This window comes from Heptranchias perlo, chromosome 20, assembly GCF_035084215.1.
Source record: "Heptranchias perlo isolate sHepPer1 chromosome 20, sHepPer1.hap1, whole genome shotgun sequence".
NCBI lineage: Eukaryota > Metazoa > Chordata > Chondrichthyes > Hexanchiformes > Hexanchidae > Heptranchias > Heptranchias perlo.
In genome coordinates, this window is record NC_090344.1 from 28,646,037 (window position 1) to 28,662,550 (window position 16,514).

The 16,514-nt window shown below is 43.3% G+C and overlaps 2 non-coding genes across 2 annotated transcripts; one reads left to right on the forward strand and one right to left on the reverse strand.

Moving 5' to 3' along the window:
* Nucleotides 1-353: 353 nt before the first annotated feature.
* trnap-agg (transfer RNA proline (anticodon AGG)) lies at nt 354-442 on the reverse strand. Its single transcript is given in 2 exon segments — nt 354-389; nt 407-442. It is a non-coding gene; the product is annotated as a tRNA-Pro (tRNA).
* A 4,194-nt stretch (nt 443-4,636) lies between these two features.
* Nucleotides 4,637-4,710, forward strand: trnat-agu (transfer RNA threonine (anticodon AGU)). Its single transcript has one exon. It is a non-coding gene; the product is annotated as a tRNA-Thr (tRNA).
* The last annotated feature ends 11,804 nt before the right edge of the window (nt 4,711-16,514 follow it).

The window sequence follows — 16,514 nt, forward strand, 5'->3', positions numbered from 1 at the left end:
GACACAATTTTACCCAGTCATTCATTGTATTAATGCATCTCTGTAATTTTATGCTTTCATCTGCACTGCTAACAATGCTGCCCATCTTGGTGTCATCGGCAAACTTGGATATGTGGCTTTCCATCCCGTCATCTAATATCCGCCTGAATTGGGAAAAATGCAAATTCAGTTTCAATCTCCTCATCATCTTGAGACATTTTATTTGCTTTCTGTGTGTTGCGCCGATGAATCTTCGGCATTCAGTCCACTGGAGCTCAAACATGGTCTGGAAAGTATTCAGTTCCACCAACAGCAACACTGAAATGATGTCAGAAGCCAATTGGTGACTTTTCACTGAAAGGAGCAACACAGGAGGGCTCGTCCGGGATTTGAACCCGGGACCTCTTGCATATTATTCAATGAAACGCCCTAAGCAAGAATCATACCCCTAGACCAACGAGCCGCTGTTTGCTCAATTGTGCAGCCACTGTAAAAGTTCATTGCGTCCCACAGCCGATCGGCCATCCTTTCAGACCACTTCTGTCCATCCAATCTCGTTTTCTATTCCAGTGTACAGCAATATCAAGTTGTACACTAACTATTTCCAGTCCCCAATATTAGTCTTCCTTTACCAAATTGGTTTCGAGTGTACGACTTGAGTTATCAAGTAAAACGTTTCAGGATTAATTGCTCTGAAACCACATTGCTTGCGAGGATACTGAGAGGTGTGTCGATTTACGGCACGCTCTGTTCCCTTTGAATCGCCTCCAACACATAAATTTGAATCATCGAAAGGTTACAGCACGGAAAGAGGCCATTTGGCCCATCGAGTCCGTGCTGGCTCTCTGCAAGAGCGATCCAGCTAGAAACACTCCCTTGCCTTTCCCCGAAGCCCTGCATTTTTTTTCCGTTCAAGTACTTATCCAGCTCCCCTTTCAAGGCCATGATTGAATCTGCCTCCATCACATCCTCGGGCAGTGCATTCCAAATCCGAACCTCTCACTGTGTGAAAAAGTTTTTCCTCATGTCACCTTTGGTTATTTTGCCAATCACCTTAAATCTATGTCCTCTGGTTCTTAACCCTTCCGCCAATGTGAACAGTTTCTCTCCTTCTTCCATGTCGAGGTCCTTCATGATTTTGAATACCTCTATCAAAACTCGACAAAACCGTCTCTGTTCCAAGGAGAGCAACCCCAGATTCTCCAGTCGATCCACGGAACTAAAGTCCCTCATTCCTGGAATTATGCTAGTAATTTTTTTCTGCACCCCCTCTCAGGGCTTCACATCTTTCCTGAAGTGCGGTGTCCAGAACCGGACACAATACTTCAGTTGTGTTCGAACCAGTGTGTTATAAAGTTTCATCCTGACTTCCATATTTTTGTACTCTATGCATCCATTTATAAAGCTCAGGATCCCTTCTGCTTTTTAACCGCTTTCTCAACCTGCCTTGCCACATAAGCCCCTCTTTGTTCCTGTACCGCTTTTACATTTGTGCCCTGGAGTTTATATTGCCTCTCCTCGTTCTTCCAACCGAAATGTATCACTTCGCATTTTTCTGCGTTAAATTTCATCTGCCACGTCTCCGCCCATGCCACCAACCTGTCTATATCCTTTGAAGTCTATCACTATCCTTATTACTGTTTACGACCCTTCCACGTTTTGTTTCATCTGCAAATTTTGAAATTGTGCCCTGTGCAATCAAGTCCAAGTCATTAATATACATCAAGAAAAGCAGTGACCCAAGCACTGATCCCTGGGGAACACCACTGTACAACTCTCTCCAGTTCGAAAAACAACTGTTCACCAGTAATCTCTGTTTCCTGCTCTTAGTCAATTCTGTATTCATGCTGCTACTGCCCCCTTTATTCCATGGGTCGCAATCTTGATGATAAGCCTACCATGCGGCACTTAATCAAACACCTTTTGAAAGTCTATATACACCACATTAACTGAATGGCCCTCATCTATCCTCTCTGTTACCTCATTAAAAAACTCTTACAGGTTAGTTAAGCACGATTTGCCTTTAACAAATCCGTGCTGGCTTTCCCTAATCAATCCACCCTCGACCAAGTGACTGTTAATTCTGTCCCGGATTATTGTTTCTAAAATTTTCCCCAACACTGAGGTGAAACTGACTGGCCTCTAATTGCTTGGTTTATCCGTACATCCTTTTTTGAACAAGGATGTAACCTTTGCAATTCTCCACTCCTCTGGCACCACACACATATCTAAGGATGTTGCTAGATTATGGCCAGCACCTCCGCAATTTCCACCCTTACTTCCCTCAGCAACCTAGCATGCATCCCATCCGGAGTGGTGGTTTATCTACTTTAAGTACAGCCAGCCGTTCAAGTGCCTCTTCTTTATCAATTTTTAGACCATCCAGTATCTCAACTATACCTTCCTTTGCTGAGACTCTGGCAGCATCTTCTTCCTTGGTAAAGATAGATGCAAAGTACTCATTTGGTACCTCGGCCATCCCCTCTGCCTCCATGAGTAGATCTCCTTTATCGTGCCTATTCGGCCTCACCCCTCACAACACTACCCGTTTACTGTTAACATGCCTGCAGAAGACTTTTCGATTCCCTTTTATGATGGCCGTCAGTCTATAGTCATATTTCTCTTTGCCCCTTATTTCCTTTTTCACTTCCCCTCTGAACTCCCTAAATTCGGCCTGGTGAATCAGCGCATAAAAAAGTTAGCATTTCTTTCAGCCGGAAACAGAAAGTTACTGGTTGATTAATGGCGATTTGAACACGTATTCGTCTTTTTTACAGAGTTCAATGAGTTTTGCGAAACTAATACAGTGAAATAATACAGTAAATTTGAAATCCTGATCGGGAACCGCCTCAGACAGCGCATTACTGCCCACACTGGGATACAAGATACTCCCGAAACTTTGACAACACATCGCAGGTCCCCCTGCAAAGTCACAACTTGCCAACTGTTCCGAAATTTGGAGCCTCGTTAGGGAGTTGAACGCTAGACCTTCAGCTCACTGCCCACTTTAAATTCTGACACTCTACCGACTGAGCTACCCAGGCTCGATTCTATATGAGCTCCCATCGTAAATATTCATGGGAGGTCTCTGAATTATCCCTGCAGCCGTCGAGCACGGGTGAGGTGCGTTTGATAAAATTCTCAGTAACGTGTTGAGGAGAATCCTTGTTCCTGTTGAACATGATGTAAGAAACATGGACAGTGAACTCGAGAGTTTACAATTCTTCTTGTTTGTGCCAAATGTCGTGTCATTCGTTAGCAGCAATTAAAATAACACTTTACCCAGCGGCTCAAAAGCTGAACTTGTCCCACACGCGAGCTGGAAAAGGCCTCTCGACCTTTCAGCGTATTAACATCTGTGAGCTGAATAATTTCACCCATTGCACAGTGACACCAAGCAGAATATTTTCCTTCCAAATTTTCCCCACACGAAACTTCCAACCGATGAATATCGGCTCAACGAAAAGAAGAATTGTTTGTTTGGTTCTTCAGATTTAAAGATCTCGTACCGGCCCCTTTGCCATATGAGCTGCCGCTAAAAGCCCCCTCTCCCCCGATGAACAAGTAAACTCGCACCTCCTATTGCAAGACGGCAGGCCGGAGGAACCCAAGAGCCCACATGGGAACACTAAGAAGTAGATGCGTTATGGAACATAACAGCTGTACCTTGAACTTCAGTCAAAATGTTCGGAGTAAAAGGTTTGATTGTTTTAGAAGACGCTCGAACTCACAACCTGGTCATTTCTGGAGCCCATACTGCTATAAATAAGTAACGCACGCTTAACAATTGTGCAACATGAGAGCAGCGAACAACCGACAGCATCAGCGCTCCTACCAAACAGCTTCATTTGCGGTCTCTCAATTATCACTTCGAGATCTTTCTCAAACAGAAGCCTCCAATCAAGATGCGCTTCGTTAAATAACAATTCCAAAATCAAGAGAGTTTTGATCGATCATGACTAAAGCATGTACAATGTCCTCACCTGTTCCATTTAATCCCTGGAATGGTAACCATCAGGTCCTGTAGATTTGTCTATCTTTAGCCGAATTATTTTCTCCATTGCCATTATTTTACTTATACGAATCCCCTTGATTTATTAACAGTTTTCCTCGTGTCTCTGGTATGTTAGCCTCATCCATTTCTGTGACGACCGATGCAAAGTAAAACTTTAGCAACTCTGCCATTTCCTGATTTTCAATTACAATATCACCTCCATCTGTCTTTAAGCGACCCACGTTACTCCAAGCCTCCCTTCTTTCTCTTAATATACTTTTAAAAACCTTGAGAGTTGTCCTAATTTGCCCTCACAAGTTTTTCTCCTTTTCACTTTATGCTCCTCTCACAATTTTTTAGTTTCTGCACCACAATAAACAACACTCCGCTGTAAAGTTCGGCTCAATAGTTCTCCAATGTCAGAGCAAGAATTGTCTGAACCCTTAGTTTATTTAATGTAACAAATACAATCACACATAATCATCCATGTATCAACGCACTGATGGATACACAAAGATAAACACAGCAAGAAATGCAGGCAGCATCGGAATGCACAGGTAAACCGACAAGCGAAACAGACAAAGACAAAACAGCCTGAACCCCCAACAGTGAAGTGTCGCTGATAGATATTAATGAGGAGGAGGGGGCACAGCTTTATCAATTGGCGCTGTGGCTTAGTTGGTTAAAGCGTTTGTCCAGTAAACAGAAGACTCTGGGTTCAACTCCCAGTAGTGCCTGGTGTAGCTTATTATTTTACCTAATTTGTGGAATTGAGCGACAAAATAACACTGTGGTGTTTGTGTTTGTTCAGGAGGAAACGGATACCAGAATGACTGTTCAAAAACGCCCTTTCATTGTACAGACAGACCTCTCATGGAATGTGTCTGTAACACGTTAATTTAAAGACACGTTCTTGTTTCTGGGCTCGTTTTGAGGTTCAAACCCGGATGTTGTCATAATTTGTACCTGGACTTGTGATCTTGACCTGCGGTGCAAACTTTTCCAAAGAGGGAAAGGAAGTCCCCAAATCACTCAACCTGAATCGCCAGGCCCGGATGAAATATAACCCAGGCTGTTAACAGTATTAATCTTCATTTGGAAAGGCACGGATTAATAAAGGACAGTCAGCATGGATTTGTTAAGGGAAGGTCGTTTGAATTGAATATTTTGAGGAGGTATCAAGGAAGTTGGATGAGGGTAGTGCGTTTTTTGTAGTCTACATAGATTTTCGCGAGGCTTTTGACAAAGTCCTACATGGCAGATTGGTCAAAAGTGTAAAGGCCCATTGGATCCATGGGAAATTGGCAAGTTGATCCAAAATTGACTGAGTGGCAGGATGCAAAGGGTAATGGTCGACGGGTGTTTTTTTGTGAATGCAAGGCTGTCTCGAGTGGGGTTCCGCAGGGCTCCGTACTCGGTCGCTGCTTTTCGTAGTACAGATCATTGATTTGGATTTAAATGTACGGGGTATTATTAACAAGTTTGCAGAAGAAACAAAAATTGGTGGTGTGGTAGATGGTGAGGAGGGAAGCTGCAGACTGCAGCAAGATATCAGTGGACTGGACAGGTGGATAGAATAGTGGCAAATGTCATTCAATTTGGAGAATGAGGTAATGTATTTAGGGAGGGCAAACAAGGCAAGGGAATACACAATAAATATTGAACCTAATTTGCCATTTACACGCCCATTCTGCAAGTTCACTGGTGTCTTCCTGTATTTTTCGCATTTTTCCTTTGTATTAACTACAGCTCCCAATTATGTGCCGTCTGTCAATTTTGAAATTGTATTTAAGATTCCTGTGACCAAATCATTAAATGTAAATTTTGAAAAACAGTGGTCCCATCACCGATAAATTGTGAACAACAGTTCTCCCAGCACTGATAAATTGTGACCAACCTTGGTCCCACCACAGATAAATTGTGATCTACAGTGGTCCCAGCACAGATAAATTGTGAACAACAATGGTCCCAGCACCGATAAATTGTGAAAACAGTGATCCCAGCACCGATAAATTGTGAACAACAGTGATACCAGCAGCGATAAATTGAGAACAACAATGGTCCAGGAAACCGATAAATTGTGAAAACAGTGATCCCAGCACCGATAAATTGTGAACAACAGTGATACCAGCAGCGATAAATTGAGAACAACAATGGTCCAGGAAACCGATAAATTGTGAACAACAGTGGTCCCAGCACCGATAAATTGTGAACAACAGTGATCCCAGCACCGATAAATTGTGAACAACAGTGGACCCAGCACCGACAAATTGTGAAAACAGTGATCCCAGCACCGATAAATTGTGAACAACAATGGTCCCAGCACCGATAAATTGTGAACAACCGTGGTCCCAGTACCGATAAATTGTGAACAACAATGGTCCCAGCAACGATAAATTGTGAACAAAAGTGGTCCCAGCACCAATAAATTGAGAACAACAGTGGTCCCAGCGCTGATAAATTGTGAACAACAGTGATCCCAGCACCGATAAATTGTGAACAATTGGCCCCAGCACCGATAAATTGTGATCAACAGTGGTCCCAGCACCGATAAATTGTAAACAACAGTTGTCCCAGCACCGATAAATTGTGATCAACAGTGGTCCCAGCACCGATAAATTGTGAACAACAGTGGTCCCAGCACCGATAAATTGTGAACAACAGTGATCCCAGTACCGATAAATTGTGAACAACAGTGATCCCAGCACCGATAAATTGAGAACAACAGTGGTCCCAGCACCGATAAATTGTGAACAACAGTGGTCCCAGCACTGATAAATTGTGAACAACAGTTGTCCCAGCACCGATAAATTGTGAACAACAGTGATCCCAGCACCGATAAATTGTGAACAATTGGCCCCAGCACCGATAAATTGTGAAGAACAGTGGTCCCAGCACCGATGAATTGTGATCAACAGTGGTCCCAGCACCAATAAATTGAGAACAACAGTGGTCCCAGCGCTGATAAATTGTGAACAACAGTGATCCCAGCACCGATAAATTGTGAACAATTGGCCCCAGCACCGATAAATTGTGATCAACAGTGGTCCCAGCACCGATAAATTGTAAACAACAGTTGTCCCAGCACCGATAAATTGTGATCAACAGTGGTCCCAGCACCGATAAATTGTGAACAACAGTGGTCCCAGCACCGATAAATTGTGAACAACAGTGATCCCAGTACCGATAAATTGTGAACAACAGTGATCCCAGCACCGATAAATTGAGAACAACAGTGGTCCCAGCACCGATAAATTGTGAACAACAGTCGTCCCAGCACTGATAAATTGTGAACAACAGTTGTCCCAGCACCGATAAATTGTGAACAACAGTGATCCCAGCACCGATAAATTGTGAACAATTGGCCCCAGCACCGATAAATTGTGAAGAACAGTGGTCCCAGCACCGATGAATTGTGATCAACAGTGGTCCCAGCACCAATAAATTGAGAACAACAGTGGTCCCAGCGCTGATAAATTGTGAACAACAGTGATCCCAGCACCGATAAATTGTGAACAATTGGCCCCAGCACCGATAAATTGTGATCAACAGTGGTCCCAGCACCGATAAATTGTGAACAACAGTTGTCCCAGCACCGATAAATTGTGATCAACAGTGGTCCCAGCACCGATAAATTGTGAACAACAGTGGTCCCAGCACCGATAAATTGTGAACAACAGTGATCCCAGTACCGATAAATTGTGAACAACAGTGATCCCAGCACCGATAAATTGAGAACAACAGTGGTCCCAGCACCGATAAATTGTGAACAACAGTGGTCCCAGCACTGATAAATTGTGAACAACAGTTGTCCCAGCACCGATAAATTGTGAACAACAGTGATCCCAGCACCGATAAATTGTGAACAATTGGCCCCAGCACCGATAAATTGTGAAGAACAGTGGTCCCAGCACCGATGAATTGTGATCAACAGTGGTCCCAGCACCGATAAATTGTGAAGAACAGTGGTCCCAGCACCGATGAATTGTGATCAACAGTGGTCCCAGCACCGATAAATTGTGAACAATTGGCCCCAGCACCGATAAATTGTGAACAACAGTGGTCCCAGCACCGATGAATTGTGATCAACAGTGTCCCCAGCACCGATAAATTGTGAACAATTGGCCCCAGCACCGATAAATTGTGAAGAACAGTGGTCCCAGCACCGATGAATTGTGATCAACAGTGGCCCCAGCACCGATAAATTGTGAACAACAGTGGTCCCAGCACCGATGAATTGTGATCAACAGTTGTCCCAGCACCGATAAATTGCGAACAACAGTGGTCCCAGCACCGATAAATTGTGAAGAACAGTGGTCCCAGCACCGATAAATTGTGAATAACAGTGGTCCCAGCACCGATAAATTGTGATCAACAGTGGTCCCAGCACCGATAAATTGTGAATAACAGTGGTCCCAGCACCGATAAATTGTGAACAACAGTGGTCCCAGGACTTATGACCTTGAACTGCATTTGAAACTTTTGCATAAAAGGAAATGAAGTCCCCAAATCGCCCCACGTGGCTCTCAAACGCATTGGGAAGAAGTTCAATGCAAACAATCAGGACTTTAAAGGCAACTCAACGACCTGCACTTTCTTTGAATAAATTTTGTTAGCCATTATATTTGACGGTGAAATCGCTCTCGGCTTTCATCTAACTGAAGCAGAGTGTGGCCGCTTTGTATCTGCGAGCATGTCGGTGACGTGGTTAGCTTTGACACTGATCGCTTCCAATTTGTAAAATTTCACCAAGCGTCAGCGAAATGAAACCGAGAATCGAATTGTCCCTTTAAGTGATGAATTGAAGGGATTGGTGCTCCAAGCAGATCTGGAAAATGCGCAGTGCAATCGGTCAGGAGTTCCAAATCCACCCTCCAGCCACTCGGCAATCATATTAACTGAGCTTTACTCTGGTCCGTTGTCACCGCACTGAAATCGAGTATTTCTCTGGCATGATTTTCTTCACAGTTGCTGGTTTAAGAGTGAAGACCGGCTTGTTGGATTTTCACTCCTCCAAGCTTCAACCATTCATTATTCACTGACTGTAGACAGTTGTTATATTGGTCGCTGCAAACTCAAAGTTTAGCCCAATTAATTATTGGTTCAGCAGGTGACCTCTTCGCCTGTCTCGTTGGTGCTGTAGGTTAGCACGGAAGTTTGATGGCTCGAGCTCTTATTTGATTTTTCCTCAGGATTCTTCGCCTCAAAGTTCCAGGGTTTCAATGTATGTTTTGGAAGCAAGAAAATCACAATTCTCCTTAGCAGACAAGCCCCCGAAAGGCCCGAAGGGAGGCCGCACCAGCTGCAGGAGAGCTGGTTCGCTGTGACATGGAGATTTCTGTGATGAGCGGGTCCAGACTGTTTCGATGTTCAGAAAATAAATGTTGGAAAAGCAAAACGGTGAGGATTTTTGTTTCAGATGTTCCTCGTTGCGTTACTTTCATCTTGATCCGAGAACCGGTTCGGGCGTTCCTGTGATAAACGGCGACAATTGCCTATTCATTTTAAATTTAACAACAGCTGCACTGAGATTTTAATCATACCATTAAGATACAGTCTGTAAAATGATGAAATTTGATTACCTGCAAAGCATAAAAATCTGATTAAAGTCTTGACTGTCTCTCGGTAACCACGTCAACATCTCCTTCTGTATGAAACAGAAAGTTATCGTTTGATTAATGGTGAATAAAACAATCATTCATCTACCAATTGGGTTTAATTAGTTTCATGTCATTAATTTAATAACTTTTGCTAAAGTTAATTCCCTAACTTGGAGTCGAACTCATACGGCGGTGGGAGCACTGAATTTTAATCATCAGTCCATCGGGGAGCTCCCAAGCTTGCGCACCAAACACAGCGGAACTGGTAAGATTTACTTTCCTTTCACTCTTCCGTGATTCATTCAGCTCTGTGTTTATTCTCAGACCTCTTATCTCTCCCTTCTTTTCAGCTTCTGACTGCGGATATTCTTGTGGTTAAATATGAATAATATAGAATATCTCACAGCCCCAGTATATGTGCTCCTTCTCTGCAGTTCTGCACAAAATCAAACTGCACGCTTATACCGACGGTGTCTCTCTTCACCCCCGACAGAAGCAGCAGGAGATGCTACTTTAAACTGCCAGTTGCTTCAAATGATTCATGATGGACCTGCGTGACCTTGCAGTTTTCCCAGGAGCTGCATTCGGTGCGTGAATTTTGGAAATGGAAACATGTCCATCAGCAGCTTGTGGTAGTATTTTACCTCACTTTCCATTTCATGTACATGCCTAGTTGCACTTGGTGCTGTCATTGCCTGAACATCACCTTCTGTCGCAATCGTAGTTTGAACAGAAAATGCAATTTTGTGCGAGCAGCTTGTCTCGCACGATAATGACCTGAATTACAAAGAAGCAAGTAGGAAAGGCCGCGTTGGGCTGCTTGTTCGCACCAAAGAATTTTCAGCGTTTCTTTGTGGTCCAGTGTTCAGATTCGATCATCACCATGGCAACGGTTCGATTGGTGTCTGTCTCGACATCCGCATTTATACACTCGACTATAAGTACACTGTACTCAAATTGCTGATTTTTTCACTGTCGAAGAGACATAAAACTGTGGACAATCGCTACGAATACATCAACTGGGTTGCACCTTTGCTTCTCCCCCCGTCTCAGTCTTTCCATCTTTACCCTTCTCTGCTGGTGTTGCAGGTTCGATCATCCTTGGCCGTTCAAGAAAGCCTGAGAAGTCCATCAGGGGAAAATTCAGAGAGTCAAGAGACAGGGACAGGGAGAGATTAAAGTGTAGAAACAAATAGTATAAATATCAAGCTCTGCGAACGAGCAGAGTTGAAGATGGAGATGGTAGAGATTCTTTCACGTGCCGTGCAACTTTGCAAGAGACCACTGGGCTCCGAATTAAAAGCGCTTGCCGCGCTGGAGCATCTCCATGACGAAGGAAACAACTCCAATCCATATTTATTTGAGCATTGAACAAATTTTTAAGAAACAGCGCGACGAACCGGATTCGAACCTGCGCAGGGAAACCCCATTGGATTTCAATTTCAACGCCTTAACCACTCGGCCATCGCAGCTATGCAAAGATACACCAGCTACTGCTACCAAAAGGTACAACCAGTGCAGAATTCGGTGCCACCCACAGCCGATCGTCCATCCTCCTCTCCATCCAATCACGTTTTCTATTCCGATGTACAGCAATGTGAAGTTGTACACTAACTATTTCATATCAACAATATTAGCCTCTCTTTACCACATTTGTTTTCAATGTGCGACTTGTATTATCAAGTGAGACTTTGCATGATTAATTGCTCTAAAGTTACATTGTTGTCTCCCTCGGCATCCGCAGATTATCCACTCGACCACAAGTATAACAGTGACGACACTTCAAAAATACTTCATTGGTTGTGAAGCGCTTTGGGACGTCTTGAGGTCGTGAAAAGCGCTTTATAAATACAAGACTTTCTTTCTTTTTATACTGGGCTAAAATTATTGATGTTTTCACTGTGAGGACGAAGAGACATGAATGTGCAGACATTATCTGCGAATTCATCATCTGGGTTGGATTTTTACTTTTCCTACCGTCTCAGTCTTTCTATCTTTACCGTTATCTGCTGGTGTCGCAGGTTCGATCAGCTATCGACGTTCAAGGCTGCCTGAGAAGTCCATCAGGGGGAAACACAGAGAGGCAGAGACAGAGAGAGATAGAGAGATAAAAGTATAGAAAAAACCTAGCATCAAGTTAGCAGAATTTAAGATGGAGATTGGGAGATATAGAAGCGTCACTGCACAGAAAGAGGCCATTCGGCCCATCGAGCCTGTGCCGGCTCTCGTTAAGTGCAATCCAGATCGTCCCATTCCCCCGTTCTTTCACCGTATACCTGCAAATATTTTCCCTTCAAATACTTATCCAATTCCTTTTAGAAACCACGATTAAATCTGCTTCCACCACCCTTTTCTGCCGATGCATTCCAGATTATATCTACTCGCTGGTTTAAAAAAGTTTTTTTCTCATATCGCCTTTGATTCTTTTGTCAACCACCGTAAATCTGCGTCCTCTTGTTCTCGACCCTTCCGCCAACGGGAGCAGTTTCTCTTTATTTAATTTATCGAAACCTGTCATGATTTTGAACACTTCTATCAAATCTCCACTCAACCTTCTCTGCTCTCAAGGAACAGCTCCAGCTTCTCCAGTCTACCCACGTCACTGAAGACCTCATCCCTGGAATCATTCCAGTTAATGTTTCTGCACCCTCTCTGACGCCTTCACATCCTTTCTTCCGTGCGGTGCCCAGTTTTGGACAGTTGTGGAATGTTGTGAAGTTCCCTTCACGAATCTTGATATTTTGCAAGAGACCACTGGGCTCCCAATTAAAAGGATCTGCCGCGGTGGAGTATCTCTCTGAGGGAAGGAATTGCAACCCGTTATCTCCAGTTATTATTTGAGCATTGAACAAAACTTTACACAATAGCGCCGATAGCACGATTCCAACCTCTGCCGGAACATCCCATTGGGTTTCAGATCTAACGTCTTAACCAATCGACTACCGCAGCTGCGAGCGCCTTTTTATGCACGGCTGTAAATCAGAATGAACAGGGTACTCACAGGAGATTTGTGAGACTTTCTGTTCTTTCGGACAGGTTTCCAACTGAACACATGCAGCCGCTACCGTCCGGACGTTGCTGTTTCATTGGTAAAATTCTCACCTGCCACCCGAGGAGACGGGGATTGATTCCCGGCCGATTAAGGAGCATTTTCATTCTGCACCGATGAGATCGCCTGAAAAAGGATACATTCACATTCAGCTTCAATCTGCACACCACGTTGAGACATTTCCTTTCTCTGTGTGGTTTGGCGTCGACAAACCCTCTGCGTTCTGGCCTCTGAACGTCAAACATGCTCTAGAATTAAGTCAATCCTGTATTCTGCAACGCTGGAAAGATGTGGGAAACAAATGAATGAATTTCCACTGAAAATAGTGACACAGGAGTGCTCGTCCGTGAATTTGAACCCCGGACCTCTCACATATCAATTCGTGAAACGCCCAAAGTGAAAACCATAATCCGAGACCAACGAGCCGTCAGTAACACAGCCGTGCAACCAGTCGAAAGTTTCCCTGCTCCCCCCAACCGATCGCCTATCCTTTTAGACCGCTCTGTCCATCCAATCATCGAATCATAGAATGGTTAAAGCACAGAAGGAAGTCAATTCGGCCCATCCAGACCGTGCCATCTCTTTGTCAGAGCAATCCAGTTCGTCCCATTCCCCCGCTCTTTCCACGTGGCCCTACATTTTTTCGCATGAAGTATTTATCCAATTGCTTTTTGATAGCCATGATTGAATCTGATTCCACCGTTTCAGGCAGCTCCTTCCAGATCATAACCACTCGCTGCGTCAAAAAGTTTTACTCATTTCGCCTTTGGTTTCTTTGCCAATCACCTTAAATCTATGTTGTCTGGTTCTCGACCTTTCTGCCAATGGGAACAGCTTCTCTTCATTTACTTTTTCTCAACACTTCATGATTTTGAACACTTCCATCAAATTTCCTCTCAACCGACTCTGCTCTAAGAACAATCACAACTTCTCCAGTCTGTCCACGTAACTGAAGTCCCTCGTCCCTGGAACCATTCCAGTAAATCTTTTCTGCATGCTCTCTAAGGCCTTCACATCCTTCCTAAAATTCGGTGCCCAGAATTGGACACAATAATCTGGTTGTAGCCGAACCAGTGTTTTATAAAGGTTCAACATAACTTTCTTGATTTTGTACTCTATGTCTCTATTTATAAAGCCCAGGACCACTTTCTCAGCCTGTCCTGCCACCTTCAAAGATGTGTGCGCATATGCCCTCAGGACTCTCTATTCCCACACCTCATTTAGAATTGTATCATTTAGTTTATATTGCCTCTCCTCATTCTTCCTGCCAAAATATATCACTTCGCACTTCTCTGCATTAAATTTTATCGGCCATGTGTCCGTCCATTCCACCAGCCCGTCTGTGTCCTCTTGAAGACTATTATTATCCTCTTCACTGTTTACTACAATTCCTAGTATTGTGTTATCTGCAATGTTTGAAATTGTTCCTGTACACACAAGTCCAAGTTATTAATATATATCAAAAAAGCAGTGGTCCTCTCCCCGACCCCTGGGAAGCAACACCTTCCTCCAGTCCAAAAAAAATCCGTTCACCATTACTCTATCTTTCCTGTTGTTTGGACAATTTAGTTTCCATGCTTTTATTCCATGGACTTCAATTTTGCTCACAAGCCAATTATGTGGCACTTTGCTTCATCGAAAAACTCGATCAAGTTAGTTAAACACGATTTGCCTTTAACAAATTCGTGCTGGCTTTCTTTATTCATCTCAACTTGTCGAACTGGCTGTTAATTTGATCCCTTATTTGTCGTTCCTAAAAGCTTCCCTACCATTGAGGTTTAACTGACTGGCCTGTAGTTGCTGGGTTTATCCTTGCACACGTTTTTAAAAAGGGAGTAACATTTGAGATTTTCCAGTCGTCTGGCACACCCCCATATCTAAGGACGATTGGAGATTATGGCCAGCAACTCTGAAATTTTCACCCTTACTTCCCTCAGCAACCAAGGATGCCTCCGATCCGGACCGTGTGACTACCCCACTTTAAGTAAAGCCAGCCTTTCTCGTATCTCCTCTTTATCATTTTTTATCCCATCCAGTATCTCCACGACCTCCTCTTTTACTGACTCTGGCAGCTTCTTCTTCCTTGGTGAAGACAGTTGCAAAGTACTCATTTAATACTCCAGCCTTGTCCTCTGCCTCCGTGCATATATCTGCTTTTTTGGCCCCGAACCTTCAATTGGATTCCGATGTGGTGCATTGTCAAGTTGCACACAAACTATTTCAAGTCAACAATATTAGTCACTTTTCATCAAATTCATTCATGGTGCATTTTCTTGCAGTGAAAACACGCATTGAAATCCGGGATATTGTATCATCCCTGGGAGTCATCGAACCACCAAATTTTGGGTTCAGAGCCGAAAGCGCCAAATGATTGTGCCAAAGAAAAACATCACATCGCATGGTTAACAAAATTAATATTTCACCGAGCTAAAGCTTGTTGGTGCAATGAGCAATGAACGTTATTAAATTAATTAATGAAACTAATAAAAGTCGGTGAAAGATGAATAATTGTTGTAACCGATAACTTTATGCTGCCGACTCACGGAAATACTAACACGAACAATGAAACTTTCAATAAGTTTTTGTGCTTTGTATGTGATGAACTTTCACCGATTCTCACTTTCCAGATTGCATTTGAAGAGTCTGGTTTAAAATGTTGATAGTTTATGACACCTGGAATTTGTTACAGCCGTTGTTAAAGTTAACAGGAAGGAACAATAATTGTCCCTTCTCTCAGCACAAGTTGACGCCTGGAGGTTTATCCGAAGCAAGTTCCTCAAAACAATATTTATACGCGGGAACTGAATTGGAGCTTTTTCGCGGAAGAGTCGAACATGATAAGCACGACACTACGGAAACCTCAGCACACGATTTTGGCAGTACCTCAGGGTCCTGCCCACTGGTTTAACAGCGGAGCAGTGTTTCAGCCATGGGTTCTTCAATGTTCAGAACATAATTATTACCAGAATTAAATTTGTGGCATTAAAGTGCTCCTTATCTGTTAATTTCGATGTGCCCCCTTGCCAGTTTTATACAGAAACAAGTAAGAATGTTTAAGGGTTGTGGTTTGTTCAATGTTCGTGCAATAACCGTAATACGCAGTGTGAGAAATAAAACACAGACCACCCAACGCGTGCCCCAAGTCAATAGCCGTGAAAATAACGAATGGCTGGTTCGAGCGTGGTGCTAATAACGCCAAGATGGCGGGTTCGATCCCCGTACGGGCCATCAATTACATATTGCATTATTTTAGTGACTTTGAAAATCCAGGTTTTACAAACAAGCAAATTCACACAAAAAGTCAGAGGGAATAGTGTTTGGAATAACATTCATTACAATGCTTGATTTATCTTTGCCATTGGGGCGGAGAAACGCAGGTTTCTTTTCATTCTTCATTTATCCTTCTTTTCTCAATCACCTTTCTGTGTCTCTATCTCTTTCGATCTGTCTCTTTTCTCTCTTTTCCTATCTCTCTATTTCTTTCCATTTCCGGAACCATTTTTCCGGGTATGCTGACTGAAAAACATTACAACCTGTGTCACTCAGTATCCGGGTATGTTTACTGACATACATTACAACCTGTGTCACTCAGTATCCGGGTATGTTTACTGACACACATTACAACCTGTGTCAGTCAGTATCCGGGTACGTTTACTGACGCACATTACAACCTGTGTCACTCAGTATCAGGATATGTTTACTGATACAATTTACATCTGGTATCACTCAGTATCCGGGTATGTTTACTGACACACATTACAATCTGTATCACTCAGTATCCGGTTATGTTTACTGACACACATTGCAATCTGTGTCACTAAGTATCCGGGTATGCTTATTGACACACATTACAATCTGTGTCACTCAGTATCCGGGTATGTTTACTGACGCA